Source organism: Heterodontus francisci, unplaced genomic scaffold, assembly GCF_036365525.1.
Source record: "Heterodontus francisci isolate sHetFra1 unplaced genomic scaffold, sHetFra1.hap1 HAP1_SCAFFOLD_1150, whole genome shotgun sequence".
NCBI lineage: Eukaryota > Metazoa > Chordata > Chondrichthyes > Heterodontiformes > Heterodontidae > Heterodontus > Heterodontus francisci.
The window spans coordinates 29,578-43,490 of NW_027140914.1; positions in this window are offsets into that span (position 1 = coordinate 29,578).

The window sequence follows — 13,913 nt, forward strand, 5'->3', positions numbered from 1 at the left end:
CTCCCTCTGCCTCTCTCTCCCTCTGTATATCTCTGTCTCTGTTTCTTTCTCTCTCTCCCTGTCTCTCTTTCTCTATCTCTCTCTCTGTCTCTCCCTCCATATCTCTCCCACTTTCTCTCTCTGTCTCTCTCTCTCTCTCTCTATCACTCTCTCTTTCCTCTCTCTCTCTTTCTCTCTGTATCTCTCTCTGTCTTTTTGTCTGTCTCTCTCGCTCCATCTCCCTGTCTCTCTCTCTCCATCTCCCTGTCTCTCTCTCTCCATCTCCCTGTCTCTCTCTCTCCATCTCCCTGTCTCTCTCTCTCCATCTCCCTGTCTCTCTCTCTATGACACTGGGAACGAACAGATGTGCCTGCAAAACTACTCTGGGACGGGGAGTCTGTCCACACTGGGACACGGGGACCGGGCGTCTGTCCCCACAGGGACTCGGGGACCGGGAGTCTGTCCCCACTGGGACTCGGGGACTGGGCGTCTGTCCCCACTGGGACTCGGGGACTGGGAGTCTGTCCCCACAGGGACTCGGGGACCGGGCGTCTGTCCCCGCTGGGACTCGGGGACTGGGAGTCTGTCCCCACAGGGACTCGGGGACCGGGAGTCTGTCCACACTGGGACTCGGGGACCGGGAGCCTGTCCACACTGGGACTCGGGGACCGGGAGCCTGTCCACACTGGGAATCGGGAACCGGGAGTCTGTCCACACTGTGACTCTGGGACCGGGCGTCTGTCCCCGCTGGGACTCGGGGACTGGGAGTCTGTCCCCACAGGGACTCGGGGACCGGGCGTCTGTCCCCACAGGGACTCGGGGACCGGGCGTCTGTCCCCACAGGGACTCGGGGACCGGGCGTCTGTCCCCACAGGGACTCGGGGACCGGGAGTCTGTCCCCACTGGGACTCGGGGACTGGGAGTCTGTCCCCACTGGGACTCGGGGACTGGGAGTCTGTCCCCACTGGGACTCGGGGACCGGGAGTCTGTCCCCACTGGGACTCGGGGACTGGGAGTCTGTCCCCACTGGGACTCGGGGACTGGGAGTCTGTCCCCACTGGGACTCGGGGACTGGGAGTCTGTCCCCACAGGGACTCGGGGACCGGGCGTCTGTCCCCACTGGGACTCGGGTACTGGGAGTCTGTCCACACTGGGACTCGGGGACCGGGCGTCTGTCCCCACAGGGACTCGGGGACCGGGAGTCTGTCCACACTGGGACTCGGGGACCGGGAGTCTGTCCCCACTGGGACTCGGGGACCGGGAGTCTGTCCCCACTGGGACTCGGGGACCGGGAGTCTGTCCCCACTGGGACTCGGGGACTGGGAGTCTGTCCCCACTGGGACTCGGGGACTGGGAGTCTGTCCCCACTGGGACTGAGGGACCGGGAGTCTGTCCACACTGGGACTCGGGGACCGGGAGTCTGTCCACACTGGGACTCGGGGACCGGGAGTCTGTCCCCACTGGGACTCGGGGACTGGGAGTCTGTCCCCACTGGGACTCGGGGACCGGGAGTCTGTCCACACTGGGACTCGGGGACCGGGAGTCTGTCCACACTGGGACACGGGGACCGGGAGTCTGTCCACACTGGGACTGAGGGACCGGGAGTCTGTCCACACTGGGACATGGGGACCGGGAGTCTGTCCACACTGGGACACGGGGACCGGGAGTCTGTCTCCACTGTGACTCGGGGACCGGGTGTCTGTCCACACTGGGACTCGGGGACCGGGAGTCTGTCCACACTGGGACTCGGGGACCGGGAGTCTGTCCACACTGGGACTGAGGGACCGGGAGTCTGTCCACACTGGGACTGAGGGACCGGGAGTCTGTCCACACTGGGACTGAGGGACCGGGAGTCTGTCCACACTGGGACTGAGGGACCGGGAGTCTGTCCACACTGGGACTGAGGGACCGGGAGTCTGTCCACACTGGGACTGAGGGACCGGGAGTCTGTCCACACTGGGACTGAGGGACCGGGAGTCTGTCCACACTGGGACTCGGGGACCGGGAGTCTGTCCACACTGGGACTGAGGGACCGGGAGTCTGTCCACACTGGGACTCGGGGACCGGGAGTCTGTCCACACTGGGACTGAGGGACCGGGAGTCTGTCCACACTGGGACTGAGGGACCGGGAGTCTGTCCACACTGGGGCTCGGGGACCGGGAGTCTGTCCACACTGGGACTCGGGGACCGGGAGTCTGTCCACACTGGGACTCGGGGACCGGGAGTCTGTCCACACTGGGACTGAGGGACCGGGAGTCTGTCCACACTGGGACTCGGGGACCGGGAGTCTGTCCACACTGGGACTCGGGGACCGGGAGTCTGTCCACACTGGGACTCGGGGACCGGGAGTCTGTCCACACTGGGACTGAGGGACCGGGAGTCTGTCCACACTGGGACTCGGGGACCGGGAGTCTGTCCACACTGGGACTCGGGGACCGGGAGTCTGACCACACTGGGACTCGGGGACCGGAAGTCTGTCCACACTGGGACTCGGGGACCGGGAGTCTGTCTCCACACTGGGACTGAGGGACCGGGAGTCTGTCCACACTGGGACTCGGGGACCGGGAGTCTGTCCACACTGGGACTCGGGGACCGGGAGTCTGTCCCCACTGGGACTCGGGGACCGGGAGTCTGTCCACACTGGGACTCGGGGACCGGGAGTCTGTCCACACTGGAACTCGGGGACCGGGAGTCTGTCCACACTGGGACTCGGGGACCGGGAGTCTGTCTCCACACTGGGACTGAGGGACCGGGAGTCTGTCCACACTGGGACTCGGGGACCGGGAGTCTGTCTCCACTGGGAGTCGGGGACCGGGAGTCTGTCCACACTGGGACTGAGGGACCGGGAGTCTGTCCACACTGGGACTCGGGGACAGGGAGTCTGTCCACACTGGGACTGGGGGACCGGGAGTCTGTCCACACTGGGACTCGGGGACAGGGAGTCTGTCCACACTGGGACTGAGGGACCGGGAGTCTGTCCACACTGGGACTCGGGGACAGGGAGTCTGTCCACACTGGGACTCGGGGACAGGGAGTCTGTCCACACTGGGACTGAGGGACCGGGAGTCTGTCCACACTGGGACTCGGGGACCGGGAGTCTGTCCACACTGGGTCTGAGGGACCGGGAGTCTGTCCACACTCGGACTCGGGGACCGGGAGTCTGTCTCCACACTGGGGCTGAGGGACCGGGAGGCTGTCCACATTGGGACTCGGGGCCCGGGAGTCTGTCCACACTGGGACTCGGGGACCGGGAGTCTGTCCACACTCGGACTCGGGGACCGGGAGTCTGTCCACACTGGGACTCGGGGACAGGGAGTCTGTCCACACTGGGACTGAGGGACCGGGAGTCTGTCCACACTGGGACTGAGGGACCGGGAGTCTGTCCACACTGGGACTCGGGGACCGGGAGTCTGTCCACACTTGGTCTGAGGGACCGGGAGTCTGTCCACACTGGGACTCGGGGACCGGGAGTCTGTCCACACTGGGACTGAGGGACCGGGAGTCTGTCCACACTGGGACTGAGGGACCGGGAGTCTGTCCACACTGGGGCTCGGGGACCGGGAGTCTGTCCACACTGGGACTCGGGGACCGGGAGTCTGTCCACACTGGGACTCGGGGACCGGGAGTCTGTCCACACTGGGACTCGGGGACCGGGAGTCTGTCCACACTGGGTCTGAGGGACCGGGAGACTGTCCACACTGGGACTCGGGGACGGGGAGTCTGTCCACACTGGGACTCGGGGACAGGGAGTCTGTCCACACTGGGACTGAGGGACCGGGAGTCTGTCCACACTGGGACTCGGGGACCGGGAGTCTGTCCACACTGGGTCTCGGGGACCGGGAGTCTGTCCACACTGGGACTCGGGGACCGGGAGTCTGTCCACACTGGGACTCGGGGACCGGGAGTCTGTCCACACTGGGACTCGGGGACCGGGAGTCTGTCCACACTGGGACTCGGGGACCGGGAGTCTGTCCACACTGGGACTCGGGGACCGGGAGTCTGTCCACACTGGGACTAGGGGACCGGGAGTCTGTCCCCACTGGGACTCGGGGACCGGGAGTCTGTCCCCACTGGGACTCGGGGACCGGGAGTCTGTCCACACTGGGAATCAGGGACCGGGAGTCTGTCCACACTGGGACTGAGGGACCGGGAGTCTGTCCCCACTGGGACTCGGGGACCGGGAGTCTGTCCACACTGGGACTCGGGGACCGGGAGTCTGTCCCCACTGGGACTCGGGGACCGGGAGGCTGTCCACACTGGGACTCGGGGACCGAGTGTCTGTCCACACTGGGAGTCGGGGACCGGGGGTCTGTCCACACTGGGACTGAGGGACCGGGAGTCTGTCCACACTGGGACTCGGGGACCGGGTGTCTGTCCACACTGGGACTGAGGGACCGGGAGTCTGTCCACACTGGGACTGAGGGACCGGGAGTCTGTCCACACTGGGACTCGGGGACCGGGTGTCTGTCCACACTGGGACTGAGGGACCGGGAGTCTGTCCACACTGGGACTCGGGGACCGGGAGTCTGTCCACACTGGGACTCGGGGACCGGGAGTCTGTCCACACTGGGAGTCGGGGACCGGGTGTCTAACCACACTGGGACTGAGGGACCGGGAGTCTGTCCACACTGGGAGTCGGGGACCGGGAGTCTGTCCACACTGGGAGTTGGGGACCGGGAGTCTGTCCAAACTGGGACTGAGGGACCGGGAGTCTGTCCACACTGGGACTCGGGGACCGGGAGTCTGTCCACACTGGGACTCGGGGACCGGGAGTCTGTCCACACTGGGACTCGGGGACCGGGAATCTGTCCACACTGGGACTGAGGGACCGGGAGTCTGTCCACACTGGGACTCGGGGATGGGGAGTCTGTCCACACTGGGACTGAGGGACCGGGAGTCTGTCCACATTGGGACTGAGGGACCGGGAGTCTGTCTCCACACTGGGACTCGGGGACCGGGAGTCTGTCCACACTGGGACTCGGGGACCGGGAGTTTGTCCCCACTGGGACTCGGGGATGGGGAGTCTGTCCACACTGGGACTGAGGGACCGGGAATCTGTCCACACTGGGACTCGGGGACCGGGAGTCTGTCCCCACTGGGACTCGGGGACCGGGAGTCTGTCCACACTGGGACTGAGGGACCGGGAGTATGTCCACACTGGGACTCGGGGACCGGGAGTCTGTCCACACTGGGACTCGGGGATGGGGAGTCTGTCCACACTGGGACTGAGGGACCGGGAGTCTGTCCACACTGGGACTCGGGGACCGGGAGTCTGTCCACACTGGGGCTCGGGGACCGGGAGTCTGTCCACACTGGGACTCGGGGACCGGGAGTCTGTCCACATTCGGACTCGGGAACCGGGAGTCTGTCTCCACACTGGGACTCGGGGACCGGAAGTCTGTCCATGCTGGGACTCGGGGACCGGGAGTCTGTCCACACTGGGACTCGGGGACCGGGAGTCTGTCCATGCTGGGACTCGGGGACCGGGAGTCTGTCCACACTGGGACTCGGGGATGGGGAGTCTGTCCACACTGGGACTGAGGGACCGGGAGTCTGTCCACACTGGGACTCGGGGACCGGGAGTCTGTCCACACTGGGACTCGGGGACCGGGAGTCTGTCCACACTGGGACTCGGGGACCGGGAGTCTGTCCATGCTGGGACTCGGGGACCGGGAGTCTGTCCACACTCGGACTCGGGGACCGGGAGTCTGTCCCCACTGGGACTCGGGGACCGGGAGTCTGTCCACACTGGGAATCAGGGACCGGGAGTCTGTCCACACTGGGACTGAGGGACCGGGAGTCTGTCCCCACTGGGACTCGGGGACCGGGAGTCTGTCCCCACTGGGACTCGGGGACCGGGAGTCTGTCCACACTGGGACTCGGGGACCGGGAGTCTGTCCACACTGGGACTGAGGGACCGGGAGTCTGTCCACACTGGGACTCGGGGACCGAGTGTCTGTCCACACTGGGAGTCGGGGACCGGGTGTCTAACCACACTGGGACTGAGGGACCGGGAGTCTGTCCACACTGGGACTGAGGGACCGGGAGTCTGTCCACACTGGGACTCTGGGACCGGGAGTCTGTCCACACTGGGACTCGGGGAACGGGAGTCTGTCCACACTGGGACTGAGGGACCGGGAGTCTGTCCACACTGTGACTCGGGGACCGGGAGTCTGTCCACATTGGGACTGAGGGACCGGGAGTCTGTCCACACTGGGACTGAGGGACCGGGAGTCTGTCCCCACTGGGACTCTGGGACCGGGAGTCTGTCCACACTGGGACTCGGGGACTGGGAGTCTGTCCACACTGGGAGTCGGGGACCGGGAGTCTGTCCACACTGTGACTCGGGGACCGGGAGTCTGTCCACACTGGGAGTCGGGGACCGGGAGTCTGTCCACACTGGGAGTCGGGGACCGGGAGTCTGTCCACACTGTGACTCGGGGACCGGGAGTCTGTCCACACTGGGACTGAGGGACCGGGAGTCTGTCCACACTGGGACTGAGGGACCGGGAGTCTGTCTCCACACTGGGACTGAGGGACCGGGTGTCTGTCCACACTGGGACTGAGGGACCGGGAGTCTGTCCCCACTGGGACTCGGGGACCGGGAGTCTGTCCACACTGTGACTGAGGGACCGGGAGTCTGTCCACATTGGGACTGAGGGACCGGGAGTCTGTCCACACTGGGACTCGGGGACCGGGAGTCTGTCCACACTGGGACTGAGGGACCGGGAGTCTGTCCACACTGGGAGTCGGGGACCGGGAGTTTGTCCCCACTGGGACCCGGGGATGGGGAGTCTGTCCACACTGGGACTGAGGGACCGGGAGTCTGTCCACACTGGGACTCGGGGACCGGGAGTTTGTCCCCACTGGGACTCGGGGATGGGGAGTCTGTCCACACTGGGACTCGGGGACCGGGAGTTTGTCCCCACTGGGACTCGGGGATGGGGAGTCTGTCCACACTGGGACTGAGGGACCGGGAGTCTGTCCACACTGGGACTCGGGGACCGGGAGTTTGTCCCCACTGGGACTCGGGGATGGGGAGTCTGTCCACACTGGGACTCGGGGACCGGGGGTTTGTCCCCACTGGGACTCGGGGATGGGGAGTCTGTCCACACTGGGACTGAGGGACCGGGAGTCTGTCCACACTGGGACTCGGGGACCGGGAGTCTGTCCACACTGGGACTCGGGGACCGGGAGTCTGTCCACACTGGGACTCGGGGATGGGGAGTCTGTCCACACTGGGACTCGGGGACCGGGAGTCTGTCCACACTGGGACTCGGGGACCGGGAGTCTGTCCACACTGGGACTGAGGGACCGGGAGTCTGTCCACACTGGGACTGAGGGACCGGGAGTCTGTCCACACTGGGACTGAGGGACCGGGAGTCTGTCCACACTGGGACTCGGGGACCGGGAGTCTGTCCACACTGGGACTGAGGGACCGGGAGTCTGTCCACACTGGGACTGAGGGACCGGGAGTCTGTCCCCACTGGGACTCGGGGACCGGGAGTCAGTCCACACTGGGACTGAGGGACCGGGAGTCTGTCCACACTGGGACTGAGGGACCGGGAGTCTGTCCACACTGGGAGTCGGGGACCGGGAGTCTGTCCACACTGGGAGTCGGGGACCGGGAGTCTGTCCACACTGGGACTCGGGGACCGGGAGTCTGTCCACACTGGGACTGAGGGACCGGGAGTCTGTCCCCACTGGGACTGAGGGACCGGGAGTCTGTCCACACTGGGACTCGGGGACCGGGAGTCTGTCTCCACACTGTGACTCGGGGACCGGGAGTCTGTCCCCACTGGGACTGAGGGACCGGGAGTCTGTCCACACTGGGACTGAGGGACCGGGAGTCTGTCCACACTGGGACTCGGGGACCGGGAGTCTGTCCACACTGGGACTCGGGGACCGGGAGTCTGTCCACACTGGGACTGAGGGACCGGGAGTCTGTCCCCACTGGGACTCGGGGACAGGGAGTCTGTCCACACTGGGACTCGGGGACAGGGAGTCTGTCCACACTGGGACTCGGGGACCGGGAGTCTGTCCACACTGGGACTGAGGGACCGGGAGTCTGTCCACACTGGGACTCGGGGACCGGGAGTCTGTCCCCACTGGGACTGAGGGACCGGGAGTCTGTCCACACTGGGACTGAGGGACCGGGAGTCTGTCCACACTGGGGCTCGGGGACCGGGAGTCTGTCCACACTGGGACTGAGGGACCGGGAGTCTGTCCACACTGGGGCTCGGGGACCGGGAGTCTGTCCACACTGGGACTCGGGGACCGGGAGTCTGTCTCCACACTGTGACTCGGGGACCGGGAGTCTGTCCACACTGGGACTGAGGGACCGGGAGTCTGTCCACACTGGGGCTCGGGGACCGGGAGTCTGTCCCCACTGGGACTGAGGGACCGGGAGTCTGTCCACACTGGGACTGAGGGACCGGGAGTCTGTCCACACTGTGACTCGGGGACCGGGAGTCTGTCCCCACTGGGACTGAGGGACCGGGAGTCTGTCCACACTGGGACTCGGGGCCCGGGAGTCTGTCTCCACACTGTGACTCGGGGACCGGGAGTCTGTCCACACTGGGACTGAGGGACCGGGAGTCTGTCCACACTGTGACTCGGGGACCGGGAGTCTGTCCACACTGGGACTCGGGGACCGGGAGTCTGTCCCCACTGGCACTCGGGGACCGGGAGTCTGTCCCCACTGGGACTCGGGGACCGGGAGTCTGTCCCCACTGGGACTGAGGGAACGGGAGTCTGTCCCCACTGGGACTGAGGGACCGGGAGTCTGTCCACACTGGGACTCGGGGACCGGGAGTCTGTCCACACTGGGACTCGGGGACCGGGAGTCTGTCTCCACACTGGGACTCGGGGATCGGGAGTCTGTCCACACTGGGACTGAGGGACCGGGAGTCTGTTCCCACTGGGACTGAGGGACCGGGAGTCTGTCCACACTGGGACTCGGGGACCGGGAGTCTGTCCCCACTGGGACTCGGGGACCGGGAGTCTGTCCACACTGGGACTGAGGGACCGGGAGTCTGTCCACACTGGGACTCGGGGACCGGGAGTCTGTCCCCACTGGGACAGAGGGACCGGGAGTCTGTCCCCACTGGGACTGAGGGACCGGGAGTCTGTCCACACTGGGACTCGGGGACCGGGAGTCTGTCCACACTGGGACTCGGGGACCGGGAGTCTGTCCCCACTGGGACTCGGGGACCGGGAATCTGTCCACACTGGGACTGAGGGACCGGGAGTCTGTCCACACTGGGACTCGGGGACCGGGAGTCTGTCCCCACTGGGACTGAGGGACCGGGAGTCTGTCCACACTGGGACTCGGGGACCGGGAGTCTGTCCACACTGGGACTGAGGGACCGGGAGTCTGTCCACACTGGGACTCGGGGACCGGGAGTCTGTCCCCACTGGGACTGAGGAACCGGGAGTCTGTCCACACTGGGACTCGGGGACCGGGAGTCTGTCCCCACTGGGACTGAGGGACCGGGAGTCTGTCCACACTGGGACTGAGGGACCGGGAGTCTGTCCACACTGGGGCTCGGGGACCGGGAGTCTGTCCCCACTGGGACTCGGGGACCGGGAGTCTGTCCCCACTGGGACTGAGGGACCGGGAGTCTGTCCACATTGGGACTCGGGGACAGGGAGTCTGTCCACACTGGGACTGAGGGACCGGGAGTCTGTCCACACTGGGGCTCGGGGACCGGGAGTCTGTCCCCACTGGGACTCGGGGACCGGGAGTCTGTCCCCACTGGGACTGAGGGACCGGGAGTCTGTCCACACTGGGGCTCGGGGACCGGGAGTCTGTCCCCACTGGGACTCGGGGACCGGGAGTCTGTCCCCACTGGGACTCGGGGACCGGGAGTCTGTCCCCACTGGGACTCGGGGACCGGGAGTCTGTCCACACTGGGACTCGGGGACCGGGAGTCTGTCCACACTGGGACTGAGGGACCGGGAGTCTGTCCACACTCGGACTCGGGGACCGGGAGTCTGTCCACACTGGGACTGAGGGACCGGGAGTCTGTCCCCACTGGGACTGAGGGACCGGGAGTCTGTCCACACTGGGACTCGGGGACCGGGAGTCTGTCCCCACTGGGACTCGGGGACCGGGAGTCTGTCCCCACTGGGACTGAGGGACCGGGAGTCTGTCCACACTGGGGCTCGGGGACCGGGAGTCTGTCCACACTGGGGCTCGGGGACCGGGAGTCTGTCCACACTGGGGCTCGGGGACCGGGAGTCTGTCCACACTGGGACTGAGGGACCGGGAGTCTGTCCCCACTGGGACTGAGGGACCGGGAGTCTGTCCACACTGGGACTGAGGGACCGGGAGTCTGTCCACACTGGGACTCGGGGACCGGGAGTCTGTCCACACTGGCACTGAGGGACCGGGAGTCTGTCCACACTGGGGCTCGGGGACCGGGAGTCTGTCCACACTGGGACTCGGGGACCGGGAGTCTGTCCCCACTGGGACTGAGGGACCGGGAGTCTGTCCACACTGGGACTGAGGGACAGGGAGTCTGTCCACACTGGGACTGAGGGACCGGGAGTCTGTCCACACTGGGACTGAGGGACCGGGAGTCTGTCCACACTGGGACTCGGGGACCGGGAGTCTGTCCACACTGGGACTGAGGGACCGGGAGTCTGTCCACACTGGGGCTCGGGGACCGGGAGTCTGTCCACACTGGGACTCGGGGACCGGGAGTCTGTCCCCACTGGGACTGAGGGACCGGGAGTCTGTCCACACTGGGACTGAGGGACAGGGAGTCTGTCCACACTGGGACTGAGGGACCGGGAGTCTGTCCACACTGGGACTCGGGGACCGGGAGTCTGTCTCCACACTGTGACTCGGGGACCGGGAGTCTGTCCACACTGGGACTGAGGGACCGGGAGTCTGTCCACACTGGGACTCGGGGACCGGGAGTCTGTCTCCACACTGGGACTGAGGGACCGGGAGTCTGTCCACACTGGGACTGAGGGACCGGGAGTCTGTCCACACTGGGACTCGGGGACCGGGAGTCTGTCTCCACACTGGGACTGAGGGACCGGGAGTCTGTCCACACTGGGACTGAGGGACTGGGAGTCTGTCCACACTGGGACTGAGGGACAGGGAGTCTGTCCACACTGGGACTGAGGGACCGGGAGTCTGTCCACACTGGGACTCGGGGACCGGGAGTCTGTCTCCACACTGTGACTCGGGGACCGGGAGTCTGTCCACACTGGGACTGAGGGACCGGGAGTCTGTCCACACTGGGACTCGGGGACCGGGAGTCTGTCTCCACACTGGGACTGAGGGACCGGGAGTCTGTCCACACTGGGACTGAGGGACCGGGAGTCTGTCCACACTGGGACTCGGGGACCGGGAGTCTGTCTCCACACTGGGACTTAGGGACCGGGAGTCTGTCCACACTGGGACTGAGGGACTGGGAGTCTGTCCACACTGGGACTGAGGGACCGGGAGTCTGTCCACACTGGGACTGAGGGACCGGGAGTCTGTCCACACTGGGACTGAGGGACCGGGAGTCTGTCCACACTGGGACTCGGGGACCGGGAGTCTGTCCCCACTGGGACTGAGGGACCGGGAGTCTGTCCCCACTGGGACTGAGGGACCGGGAGTCTGTCCACACTGGGACTGAGGGACAGGGAGTCTGTCCACACTGGGACTCGGGGACCGGGAGTCTGTCCCCACTGGGACTCGGGGACCGGGAGTCTGTCCACACTGGGACTGAGGGACCGGGAGTCTGTCCACACTGGGACTCGGGGAACGGGAGTCTGTCCACACTGGGACTGGGGGACCGGGAGTCTGTCCACACTGGGACTCGGGGACCGGGAGTCTGTCTCCACTGTGACTCGGGGACCGGGAGTCTGTCTCCACACTGGGACTGAAGGACCGGGAGTCTGTCCACACTGGGACTCGGGGACCGGGAGTCTGTCCACACTGTGACTCGGGGACCGGGAGTCTGTCCACACTGGGACTGAGGGACCGGGAGTCTGTCCACACTGTGACTCGGGGACCGGGAGTCTGTCCACACTGGGACTGAGGGACCGGGAGTCTGTCTCCACACTGGGACTGAGGGACCGGGAGTCTGTCCACACTGGGAGTCGGGGACCGGGAGTCTGTCCCCACTGGGACTCGGGGACCGGGAGTCTGTCTCCACACTGGGACTGAGGGACCGGGAGTCTGTCCACACTGGGACTCGGGGACCGGGAGTCTGTCCACATTGGGACTCGGGGACCGGGAGTCTGTCCACACTGGGGCTCGGGGACCGGGAGTCTGTCCACACTGGGACTCGGGGACCGGGAGTCTGTCCCCACTGGGACTGAGGGACCGGGAGTCTGTCCACACTGGGACTCGGGGACCGGGAGTCTGTCTCCACACTGTGACTCGGGGACCGGGAGTCTGTCCCCACTGGGACTGAGGGACCGGGAGTCTGTCCACACTGGGACTGAGGGACCGGGAGTCTGTCCCCACTGGGACTGAGGGACCGGGAGTCTGTCCACACTGGGACTGAGGGACCGGGAGTCTGTCCACACTGGGACTCGGGGACCGGGAGTCTGTCCACACTGGGACTGAGGGACCGGGAGTCTGTCCACACTGGGACTCGGGGAACGGGAGTCTGTCCACACTGGGACTGGGGGACCGGGAGTCTGTCCACACTGGGACTCGGGGACCGGGAGTCTGTCTCCACTGTGACTCGGGGACCGGGAGTCTGTCTCCACACTGGGACTGAAGGACCGGGAGTCTGTCCACACTGGGACTCGGGGACCGGGAGTCTGTCCACACTGTGACTCGGGGACCGGGAGTCTGTCCACACTGGGACTGAGGGACCGGGAGTCTGTCCACACTGTGACTCGGGGACCGGGAGTCTGTCCACACTGGGACTGAGGGACCGGGAGTCTGTCTCCACACTGGGACTGAGGGACCGGGAGTCTGTCCACACTGGGAGTCGGGGACCGGGAGTCTGTCCCCACTGGGACTCGGGGACCGGGAGTCTGTCTCCACACTGGGACTGAGGGACCGGGAGTCTGTCCACACTGGGACTCGGGGACCGGGAGTCTGTCCACATTGGGACTCGGGGACCGGGAGTATGTCCACACTGGGACTCGGGGACCGGGAATCTGTCCACACTGGGACTCGGGGACCGGGAGTCTGTCCACACTGGGAGTCGGGGACCGGGAGTCTGTCCACATTGGGACTCGGGGACCGGGAGTCTGTCCACACTGGGAGTCGGGGAGCGGGAGTCTGTCCCCACTGGGACTCGGGGACCGGGAGTCTGTCTCCACACTGGGACTGAGGGACCGGGAGTCTGTCCCCACTGGGACTCGGGGACCGGGAGTCTGTCCACATTGGGACTCGGGGACCGGGAGTCTGTCCACACTGGGACTCGGGGACCGGGAATCTGTCCACACTGGGACTGAGGGACCGGGAGTCTGTCTCCACACTGGGACTCGGGGACCGGGAGTCTGTCCACACTGGGACTCGGGGACCGGGAGTCTGTCCACACTGGGACTGAGGGACCGGGAGTCTGTCCACACTGGGACTGAGGAACCGGGAGTCTGTCCACACTGGGACTGAGGGACCGGGAGTCTGTCCACACTGGGACTGAGGAACCGGGAGTCTGTCCACACGGGGACTCGGGGACCGGGAGTCTGTCCCCACTGGGACTGAGGGACCGGGAGTCTGTCCCCACTGGGACTGAGGGACCGGGAGTCTGTCCACACTGGGACTGAGGGACAGGGAGTCTGTCCACACTGGGACTCGGGGACAGGGAGTCTGTCCACACTGGGACTGAGGGACCGGGAGTCTGTCCACACTGGGAGTCGGGGACCGGGAGTCTGTCCACACTGGGACTGAGGGACCGGGAGTCTGTCCACACTGGGACTGAGGGACAGGGAGTCTGTCCACACTGGGACTCGGGGACAGGGAGTCT